This window comes from Carassius gibelio, chromosome A14, assembly GCF_023724105.1.
Source record: "Carassius gibelio isolate Cgi1373 ecotype wild population from Czech Republic chromosome A14, carGib1.2-hapl.c, whole genome shotgun sequence".
NCBI classification, from domain to species: Eukaryota; Metazoa; Chordata; class Actinopteri; order Cypriniformes; family Cyprinidae; genus Carassius; species Carassius gibelio.
This window is the reverse complement of record NC_068384.1, coordinates 623,306-635,112: the sequence shown is the minus strand read 5'-3', so window position 1 is coordinate 635,112 and position 11,807 is coordinate 623,306. Positions and strand designations below refer to the sequence as shown.

The 11,807-nt window shown below is 35.5% G+C and overlaps 1 protein-coding gene across 1 annotated transcript in view; it reads left to right on the top strand.

The window, feature by feature from the left end:
• The first annotated feature begins 328 nt into the window (after positions 1-328).
• The window catches only part of LOC128027581 (teneurin-3-like), a 110,408-nt gene continuing 98,929 nt past the window's right edge, over positions 329-11,807 (top strand). Inside the window, exon 1 of the mRNA XM_052615321.1 lies at positions 329-716. The gene's annotated coding sequence lies outside the window, so the exon portion shown is untranslated. The remainder of the gene's footprint in view (positions 717-11,807) is intronic.

Sequence of the window (11,807 nt, the reverse complement as noted above, 5' to 3'; positions counted from 1 at the left end):
AAGTATTATATTACAAGTGTTAATAAAAAAATACATTACATCTTTTTTATTAGAAGTTTTTGATACCATAGGCTGAAAGTTTCCATCCATTTATGAAGATTCATTATTTGTGTAGGCGTATTTACGATATGCTTATTTGTTAAAAACTCCTGGGTTATTTATTTAACCCATTTTCTTGGTTATTGGTGTTGAGTTGTTTTTGACCCAGGAGTTTTTAGTGTGTGTGTGTGTGTGTGTGTGTGTGTGTATATGTTCAGTTATTGTCGCATTCAGCGATGCTCTGGGTCCTCGTGCCTCACTAGTATCGCGTGGATCCCGCGCAAACGACCCGTCCTCTCCTCAGCACCGCAGCGCGTGCACACACACACAGGGAGATCAAGCGGAGTGGTACAGTCCTTGGCTCCATCACATGTGTTTCTGATACAGCTAGAACTAATGTTTTTGGTCTTTGTGCCTCTGGGTTCGCCGGATCCAGGTCGTGGTCTCGTAATTTAGACAGTGTGTGTGGCCGGTCTTTCGCGGGGCAATTTTACCCGCTCGAAGGCACTTTCGAGTGTGTGAGAGACGCGGTAAGGTGTGACTGCGGGAAATTAATCGTCCTAACCGTTATTTTACCTTACCTCACAGCTGCTGCTTTTAATAAGTTTGGATACCTACTGCAAAGTTTTTATTCATGTCGTTCCACTACAATGGGGATCTAAGCCGAATTTTACGAGGTAAGAAATTATATGAGAAACATAGTCTCGGGTCACTTTTGTTTAATATTGTCTTGACTTGTTATGCAGTTGGTTAACGTGTGCCAGTATGCTAGGGAATTATATATGATATATAAACGTACAGCCTTTCAAGTAGGCTATAGTATTTTATTGAGCCGTTTGCAGCTGTAGTTTGCAAGATGAATACTCTGTGTCCTCGTACAGTTTAATGGCATTGAATTCCTCCCAGCTGCACGGAAATAGCGGGACACAAATTTACAGCATTTTGCAACCTTGGGATTGGCATTATGATGGAAACCGTGAATAGTAGGGTTTAGGAGAGGACAGAGGACCTGTCCTACGTCCCACAGCCTCTTTGAAAAGGTTTGCAAATGTAGGCTAATTGAGAACAAACAGGTAGTTAACCATTTATCTTCAGTGCATAAAACCATGGTGCGGATGGTTGGGGTCTTTCAGTGCTTGAATTTACCCAAAGGAAGCCAAAAGAAAAGGTTGGGGTCGTGTCTTATGGGAAATTAGGCTATTGACATCAGCTGTCTTACACACCAACTAGCAGTTAGCCAAGAGATAATCAGTCTTATTTTTTGAATTCACATTAGACCAATATACCTTTTTGTAACTGACTTAAAAAAAAGTTATGACCAGTCTTGAAAAAAATAATCTAGAAGACTAACTTTTTAAGACTAGTCTAAGCTGTTTTTGCAACCCGCCCCAGAAGTCGCATCTAGCGGTAGATAGATAAATCACGTAAAAAAAATATGTATTATTTTAAAAGTACATATTAAATACATCACAAAATATTTGGTGGTGAGTTTTTAAAAACTGTTTTCCCCCTTTTCTATTTCTTTCTTCTTCTTTTTCCTTTTATTTGTGACACTTGCACAGTTAGCTAAACTGCAATTTAAGATCTCCGTTGCGAGACAATTTCCACAGACTGTGCTTCATAAATTATATTTTACAACTAGTAATTTTGCATGTGTATAAAATATTTAAATATTTCCATTAAACAACCATCCGTTTCAAAAGTCATCGTAGGTATAAATAACACATTATAGAAAATGTAATTCTATCCAGAAATGTTAGACTACAGCAATTTGAATACTTATGTTACTTCCACATTTGGTAATCATATTTAATTTGATTGTTCCTATAGGCTACTATTCACCACGCTGACCTGATGTAGGATACACAGACTCAACCCATGTGAAGAGTCTAAAAAAGCACAGCTGAAACATGATAACGAGATCTCATTTTCAATTGCAAGACACAAGCATTACAAAAATCGTTTTAATGTTCCCTTTGTGTATGAGACTAGGAGAATATTGAGAAAATATCTTCAAATCCAGATTGCACTTAGTCTGATCCTTGGTTTTGCTATAAACTCCTTAAAGGAGCCAGTCCATACGAGTGACTAAACAGCCAGTCCGATTAAACATCATTGTCTCAGATTACTTGTACATGGTAATTAGCATATCACCAATTGGGCTCATTTGTCATCAAGGGCACTGGTGGCCTAAAGTGATTACAAGACAATACATCATCAAATCAGTTCAACAAGGCTTATATTAATGGACACTCATTACTGTCTCAGAAACATATTATTGAACATTTATCAAGTAAGGTAAGACTAAAATTGATTTTGAAATCTTGTTTTATTTTTTTTTCCACTAGCATTGATTCATCCAAACCATATTTCCATTTTTATCCCAAAAGGCTTTTGCACGGCGGAACAAAAGAAATACAACATCAGGATTTGTTTTGAGTGAAACGTACTCACAGTAGAGGCCTGCCATTTTGATTTGTGCTCTGATGATGTCGATCATTGATGGAATCATGCTTACATTCACATTGTCCTCGATCCATAGATTGATATTCTTTTGACACACTGAAGAAGACAATGCTATTTTGAAGCCAAACAAATTCTCAGCCAGTTCATGTTATGATTTTACGGTTTTGGTGCCACATTGAAAATAGAGGTCACAACGTAGACCCTTGATCGCATATAAAATATATGACCGCATCATCTTCTGATTAGGGAAGAGTGCACACGTTGCCTAGTTGGGGGCTAAAAGTCATTAGTCATCAGGCAGGAAGAGAGTGTAATAGCCTTTACCTTTTCAGTTCAAATAACACGCAGGCCAACTAAAAATGAAGGTTGCATTCAACCCTGCTCCATGCTTCATAAATCATGTGGCCCTCTTATTTAGTGTGTTTACTGCGTAGTAAAAAAATATGAAGTTATTGCTTTAATATGCTGTTCCATCAAGTATGACATCCTTAATTTAATTATTTTATTTATTTATTTTTTTGCAGAGCTAAATCAAAATAACGACAGGCCTCTTACATGTTATTAAGTCTTGTAAGTATTCGTATTCTTTCCTTGTTATTTATCCAATCTTTCCATCTGTAAATGACAATTTGTGCATTCTGCTTGTTTTAAAAAATGCTCTGAAGTACTAGTCAATTCTACACTGACATTTTTGGTCGTTAATTAAGTTGGAGAGCTCTGGTCACTTTTTTCAATATTTGTTTATTTGCTTGAGCTCTCCATGTGAAGGCGCTTTTTCAGTCCAGCGCAGAGAGAGATAGAGTGAATGAGTCTATGAAAGTAGTTCACCCATCAGTGCCTGTTTCAACAGTGCTAAGCAAACAGGCACAGGTTAATGTACCTTGACAAACACACACTGCCAGCACGCCAGCCTCTGCGTATCACATTTACACTAGATTTATTTGCATAATCCCAGTGGACAGACCCGATCTCTGTCGGTTTAACATTGTCCAGGTTATCTCAGCCTGTTAAGGATTAATCAGATTTATCATTCATACAAAAACATCCCCATGTCCCATATTTTTTAAATGTGAAGGATCCGAACATTGTCTTTAGCTGAGATCCATTTACAACATTTGCATAAGATTTATCAGTTTTTAGCCATTACATGCTTCAAAAATAAGCACAAAGACAAATGCTTTAGAAAACAAGCGTAGATACCAAAAGGAAGGCACAAATGCATCTTGCTCAATATTTGCTTAAAGCAACAAAGTTTAAAACCTCAGAGAATTAAAGGCTAATCAATTTAAAGTCACTGTTGTAAAATCAGAGATGTTGTACTGTTTGCCAGCAGCTGCAGTTACAGGATCCCATGGCCAAATTGATATCCGATTTCCCTCGTGAACTCCAGCACGTCAACAAGACTTTACACATATCGATTAACTGTTGTCATTTAAAGTTGGCTTGCCACTAAAGCAGAGAGGTGGGCAAATCAGGATTTGAAAAAAAAAAATAAAAAACCCGCAACACAAATGCATGCAAAGTAAGTCTCAAAGGACTGGACTGTCTCAGCTAGAGCAAGTGCTTTTGATGGATGTAAGAATAAGTGGTTTTGTGCAATGTTGCTATAAATTTGGCATGTAGTGTTTCAAATTGTTGTACTAAGTTTATTTTTAAGGACATGGTTGAATTTGAAACTAGGAAAATTGTAATCCTTTTTTTTAAATTTTTTTTTTTTACCTTTTTAGTAGTGTTGTCGTGTATCATATCTGCTTTTATTAGCTAAAATCCAGGCACACTTTATTTTTAGACAAGCTGAATTAAATGTCAGCCAAGGTCTCTTGTGCATTTTGCTTCTGTGAGCTTATTAGTACTGAACTGTGATGGATTGATACCTGCAGCATCTGTCTTTTCATGACACTTTACATGATTTTACAAGAGCCACAGAGGTGTGATATATTGCTATCGCAGTTATATCTGGAAACTTTCTGTCTCTTTGTAGCATCTAGAAGGTGTTTGTGCATTTCTGTTAATGCATTTTTTGTCACCCTAAGGGATAAGAACATTGTAAATTGTGCTTATGTGTGTGTGTGCAAGCGAATTGATACAAGTCAGAGACCTTCTCTGTGTGCTATAGATGTCCTAAAGTCCATGACAGACTTGGCTGCCTGCAGTACACATTTCCAACCTCCATAAAACCCTGTTTTTTTTTCTAGCAGTCTTAAATGCTCTCTCATTCTCTTCTTTTTTTTTTTTTTTTTTTTGCTTTTCCCCCATCTTCACCCGCCTTCCCACACCCCCACACCACTCTCCAATTTGCTGCGGAGCTCTCTTGCCTGCCTCCTGCTGTGTTGGAGGCAAGCTATGATTTGCCACAGGCAGAAAGTGCACTGACCAGGCAATGAAACTCGCCAGCATCCTTCCTCCAAACTGCCTCAGCTCCGGAACCAAGGGATTTACATTAATGTCTTGCAGAGATGACAGTCATAAGCTAATGTTATACATGAGAACAGAAACTTAAGAGAAAAATGGGAATGGGTATAATATGAGGAATTAGTTGGGAGATGCATTTGGCATTAATCATATTCTGTAATTAAATTAAATTGATGATTTAAAAAAAAATCTGTTCAGGATGGAGTACATTCATTTGGATTAGGAATTTCTAATGTTGTGTTTTGCAGCTGAATACTTGAAAAACAGCTAAGAGGGAAAGCCAATGTCACATGTATAATTTGCGGTAAAAACCATTTCAGACGATTACTGAAAAAAATGTTCCTTAAAAGAAGAAAATCCAGCATGTTGATATCAAAAGTTACTTTCCCCTCAGTCTTTATCTTGATATCAAGTTAAGGCATATTAGTTTGTTCATGAATGTTTCCATCTGAGCCTTCCCCTGTAAAATTTCCTCTTTTTATTTAAATTATAAATTGAATGAAAACTTGCTTTATGTAATCACAGAACATTGTATTCTGTGTAGTCTGTGCATTTAGATTTACAAGACACTTCCATCACCACTCAAGGGAACTCGGTTGGCCATAATTCTAGCAATCAAGATGTTTGCATTCTTGTTGATCTATATGTATTGCATGTATGTGGATATGTGTGGATGTACTGTATAGATGAGTGTTGTTTTCTGTTTGTGCATGTTTCTGAATATACTAATATATACATATTATAACTTATCCAGAAACATGCACAAACAGAAAACATTACTTTTATCCATTATATTTCTTTATATTCCAAAGCGACGTTTTTAGTGCCAAAAGTGCACACATTTAGATTTAAGCTGAATGAGATAGGTATGTGTGCTCAAGTTTATTTGTACTGCACATTTTATACATGCTGATAGTTTCATTTTCACTTTAAATAAATGATTGTGGGCTTGGGATTGCCACTATAATCTGTGTTTGCGCTATATTTATATTTTTCATTACTGCTTTGTTCCTAATAGCATTACATTTTAAGGATTTGTTGTGTGAGGAGAATTAAAATACATGTTTATATTGTTTGTAAATGGTTCATTTTTATTAACGGATATTTTAGATTGTTTCTTAAGTAGTAATGTGACTTGGACACAAATGTGACTGATCTGTTTGTTTGGTTTTTGTTGTTTTTCTTAGTTTTTTCTTTGTTTTTGCTATTTTGATCTGGTGCAACTTAAATGCATGCTTATTGAATTTTTCACACAAAAAGTATTTCTGCCCTCCTATTATGAAACTCTTATGAATCATACAACTGCAGTGCAGAAGCATGAGGTTATAAAAACAACAACAACAACAAGAGAAAAAAAAAAACATGGTAGTGCCATGTGAGATATTTCATTGAAATGTTTTTTTTTTGTTTTTTTTTAATAAGAACCTGTGATCTTTGTATTCTGATATTGAGTGTGCTATCATGACCTATATAACCTCGGTGTCCATTGCCCACCTCTTCAAATGCTGACATAAGAAAAATTCTAAAAATTTTGCCTAGTCATTTAAAGGCCCATGCCGAAACACATTTTCATGCAGAAATTTCCCATTTAATTGCAAGTGCAGTAAAGAAAATACTTTAGGTTGTAATTTTGTGCATTATTGTGCAGTCTGAGTTTCTTATTGGTCTTACAGCAATAATTTGGGATCACTCAAACCATTTAGTCATCTCTGAGGAAGCTGATGTTTTTTATACAAAATATCAGACATAACCGTTAATGCTCTAAATTAAATCTCACCGGCAAACCTCTCACTCCAAATGCGTCCAAGGAAAGCACAGCCTTGAGGTCATGAATACTGAAAAAGAGGAACACAAGTGGATGTGTCTTCCTCCAGGCCTGTGCACATCTGTGTCTGCTGTGTCGCATCTTTGCCGTGATGTGGGGGTGGTGAAAATGACAACCCCCAGACAATGGTGGCACTATCTCAGGGTGCAGTAGTGAAGTGTGGGAACAGGAATGGGCTAATGGAAACGTGCCCTTGTTTCCCGTCTGTATTTTTTCTTCCCGTTGTCTCACAGCGAGCGAGTGTCTGGGCTGGGCTCAGGGAGAGCAGTGCAGCGCATGAATTATGCAAAGCTGTCAAAGAAAGCCATTGTCGGTGGTGGCAGCCACACTAACACTCAGAACGGCTGAACTTGATGTGGCGGCAATGGAGGGCAGGGGTTCTGTATTTCTTCAGGCTATGTGCACTTAGTATACTGGAGCGAACTTTAGTGGCTGGTTGTGGGCCAGTAGCCCCTCACTGCAGAACACAAGATCCAGGGTATGTGGTTGGATCCACATACGGGGTGGATATGGGTATAGGTTTAGGGGTGGAGACGGGTAGGTTTAGGTATATGTAAGGTGGGAGGAGTTGGATCTGGATCAAACCATGCTGCCTGGATCTTGTGTTCTGCAGCGAGGACCATTTCACCGTGGACTGTGCAGGATGATTAAAGAAAGCCTTCCAGATAGGGGAGTAAGGCCATGGAATGATGGAGGAGGATGCTGCTGAGGCAGACATAAAAATGATTTTGATTCAATTAAAGTGTTATGCATCCTAATGAGATGATAACACTGGAGAAACCACCTTATATCTTCACCTTACTGTTTGTAAAATGGTAGGGGTTAAATTAACTCTTAATCTTAATTTAGGGGGTTATAAAAATGGATGCTTGTGCAGTTCTATATAATCATAGGCATAAATAAACAATGCAGATGCCATAGATGAAAACAACGGTAAGGTGCCATCTGGGTAATCTGTCACAGAAAGAGATCTTATAGACTACCACCAAGAATTTATATACACCGTACTAAATAATGAGCAGGATTACTCACTGCCTGTATGGTGAAACCATGCCATTAATGACAAGGCTCAACATGAGCTTGTCCTTTGGACAAGTAAATCAATCATTCACTTGTCAGAGTAAAAAAGTTACTTGTCTGGGGAAAAAAAGTTTTTTATTTGTTTGTTTTTTGGCACAAATGTAATTTATTTTGAAACAGTCTTATCTCTATCAGGTATTACTTTAATCAGCATATTTTTTTATAATTCCCTAAATGTTACACTTTTTAGCTTTATAAAAGAAAATATATTCCTAAACTGATTAAATGTACATGTCTCCATTTACGTTGAATTCTTACATGTGATCAATACATTAAGTTAATAATAAGACACTATATGGTTGTTACTATTCAAATGAAATCACTATCAACAAAGTCCATCTCTCCAAATGCATAAATAATGTAATTAGATGTTTTACTTTTTTTAACATACTAATATGAAATGTTGGAAAAATGCAATGATACTTTTAAATATGAAAGTAAAGCACCAGTAGTTGGTGGCAAGTCACTGTCTTAATGAGTGAATCATTGATTCGTTCAAACGGCTGATTCATTCAATAAATGAAGCAAGCAATCGTTTTTATAAATGGCTCACTGAATCATTGACTTGTTCAAAAATTAATCATTTAGTAATGAAAGACTTGTGTGTTGCTCGCAGATGTGGCTTTGCTTAGAACTATTTTTGTTAGCGAAATGGAACTAAAATGATCCACAATATCTCTAAAATGTAAATCAGTTAACATTACTTGTTTATTTTTAACTAAAGTTGTATAAAATCAATATCACATTTGCAATCAAGCTGAAAGTCGGGAAAACATCACTCCTGGTCGTTTGATGTTGCATATATTATATAGAATATTTATATTTTTTCTACTGCGGTATGTTGTTCATGTTTGTTTCTTTGTGTGTGCTGTTTTGCTAATAGTGTTGATTTCTCCGTGAGTCAGACCAGCTGCACCAGCCTCAACTGACTTGACCTTGATACTGTCAATACATTATCTGTTATTAGTAACCGTTTAAATTGAAAGTAAACAAATCAGATTCAGTCTCGCCAAAGTTTTGGTGCCGCCCTAGTTATTGTTTGTTATAAAATTTTGTATCACATATGACATACCATCGATTAGGTCTTCTAGAAGAAGTTTTCTTATGTGATTTTCAAGATTGAACATACATTTATTTTGCTGATAAATATGATGCTACAAATAAAATCAAATAAGAAGGCTGAACTGTAGCTGACATTGCAATGATGATCATTATTTATGGAGGTTGGGGTCAGAGGTGAAATCCGATATCAGTAGCTAGACCCAATGAAATGTAATTACTGAACAAAGGGACTTGCTGTGGATGTGCACTTTCAGCCATCAGACCCACGCTCTCACACCATCCGCATAATACCCAATGTGCTTCAGGTAAGAATGATGGGTCATGAAGGTTGTCACCAATTTATTTAACCATGGGTGACTGCATTGCTCCAGAGTCATGATGATGATCTGGCAGCATTCTCAGGTATTGAGAATCCATTAGATGTGGACAAACATCACATATAGCTTTCCAGATTTCCATTTTGATTTCCTAGTTTGTTCCCTCTGGTTCAGTTCACCTGCTCTGTTAATTATGTGATTAGTTCTCCTCATTATTTTATGCCTTCCATGTCAAACTCCAAATATGTTTAATCATATTTTAATGGACAGCACTGATTTTAATGTAAATAGGCAACATATTTATGCAGGGATATATCTAATTGGTGTATAATATATATATATATATATATATATATATATATATATATATATATATATATATATATATATATATATATATATATATATATATATATAACCTGAATGTATTTTAGATTTTTTTTGTATTCATTTTAGATTTTTTTGTTCATTTATGATACACTTTGTTCTTTATTATTATTTTATATATTTAAAACTCAGTCCTGAACTTTGAAATGTCATTAAAGGGATTTAAAAATTCCAGTCAAAAATGAAATATCTGTCCTCATTTACTTAACTATTATTTTTAAGAGTGCAGATTAGGGCTGTCAAAATGGCTGAAAAACTATTCGAATTTTGTACTTAAATATTATTTGTATATATCGAATTATATTCGAATATAAAATGCATAATTTCCGTAAAGGATGAAGAAAAGCTTTTGGCTTCTCTCCTGAGGCCACAAGAGGGCGCATCGAGCAAAATATTACTAATGCAAGTTTATTCAAAGCATAAGAATACATGACTGTGAAGTGAATATTTAAAATAATGTTTATTAACCAATTATAGTTAAGTTGCCTAAACAACTATAAACAAAACAGCATCATGCATGCATGCACAGTTTAATACAAAGGGTGGAAAGCCAGTCACACATTTTGTGAAAGACGCGAGTGCAATGGTTATAGACGGGTGCACATAAGTGGCCGCAGGTCGCATGTGCGACCAAAATAAAAATAAAAATGTGTTATATAAATATGTTCTGACAGACCATTGTGTACCGACATGGTTGACAACTGTTAAAACACAATTACCATTTTAGATCACAAACTGTACTATATAAGTTTTATTTTCAACCTGAAAGCATAAATCTAGGCTATGCCATTTTGTTTTCAAAGCAATGCAAAACTGTGACATTCATCCACTGACGCTCTTTAATCTGCAGTGCTAAATCTGGAAGCGCGCATACTTGTATTTTTGTATTTATTTCAGTGCATTTGATTGCTCACTAAACAGCCATCGTTCTTTTTGTCTTTGGAAATTAATCTGTTGATAATCTTATACTCTAAGACCAGTTTTAAGGACATTTAAGGCTAGACTAGTATGTCTGATCCTCCCTTGCTGGCTAATCTAAATTGATCCGAATACGGGGGCCGTGTTACCCTGGGATAGCTCAGTGGGTGCTGTCCAAATGCAATGAAAGATAGAGGGTTTCTGCTGCTGTGTTCAGTCAGCTCACTGTGTCTCTGTGCAACATCGCACTCACACAAGAGGATAAAATGACCAGTGCTTTAAAGAGAACTACATTTAATTTATTTCACTGAAATACTGTCTAATAAACTCTAGCTCACTCTCTCTTTCTGACAGAAACATTTTGATAATAGCGCATCATTTATTTTAGCCCAGTCGTATCCCATTACTGTGGTCGTTTGCAGTAATGCTGACCTAGTCTCCTCTATTTCCTACTACAGTGTTTTTTTATCCTCATTGTTTCTCTTATCCTCTTTATACTGTTTTAAACTGACAGTGGGGTCTCAGCAAATATGTTCTGCACTTGTGTCTGTCTGTGTGTTGACTGTTCCACTAGATAAGATAGACAGCACTCAAAAAGAAGCCCTGGAATATCCTTAAACTTACATACCAGTAAAACTCATCCAATTCTCTATCTCTATCGAAGTTTTGGCACAAACCTCCCAGGAAACCTACTAAAGACTTACAAGTATATTTGGATATCTAATGACAAAGCCAGTGCAATGAAAGCAAGATTTTTTTTTTTTTTAATTGGTCATTGTTTACATCAATACATTATCAGTTTTTCATCATTTACATCATTCATTTGTCTTTATTTAGCCTTCTAATATGACTTTCTTCTGTGGAACACAGTAGAAGATAATAGTAGTTATTTTTAAGTCAAGTGTTTTTTATGTATTATGTAAATAATTAAATGCTAAATATAATAATTATATAATTTAATAATTTAATTAATTTTGGACCCTATTGACTTTAATTGTATATAAAAAAACTGTTAATTCCAAAATATTATTTCATGAACACACACACACACACTACTTATTTATTTTATATTATACATTTCTGTACTCTTTACACCTATAATATAATACAATACTTAACATATAATACAAGATAATATAATAATATTTTTTATAATCTATTTCATGTTAAATACATTTCTTATTATTTAATTATGTTTCATAATGTGCTTGTTAGATAAATATTGTGAATGTAAATGCAAAAATGTAGGTATTTACAACCCTTGAGAGACTGAACACTGTTATCAGAAAAATGCCAGTCGC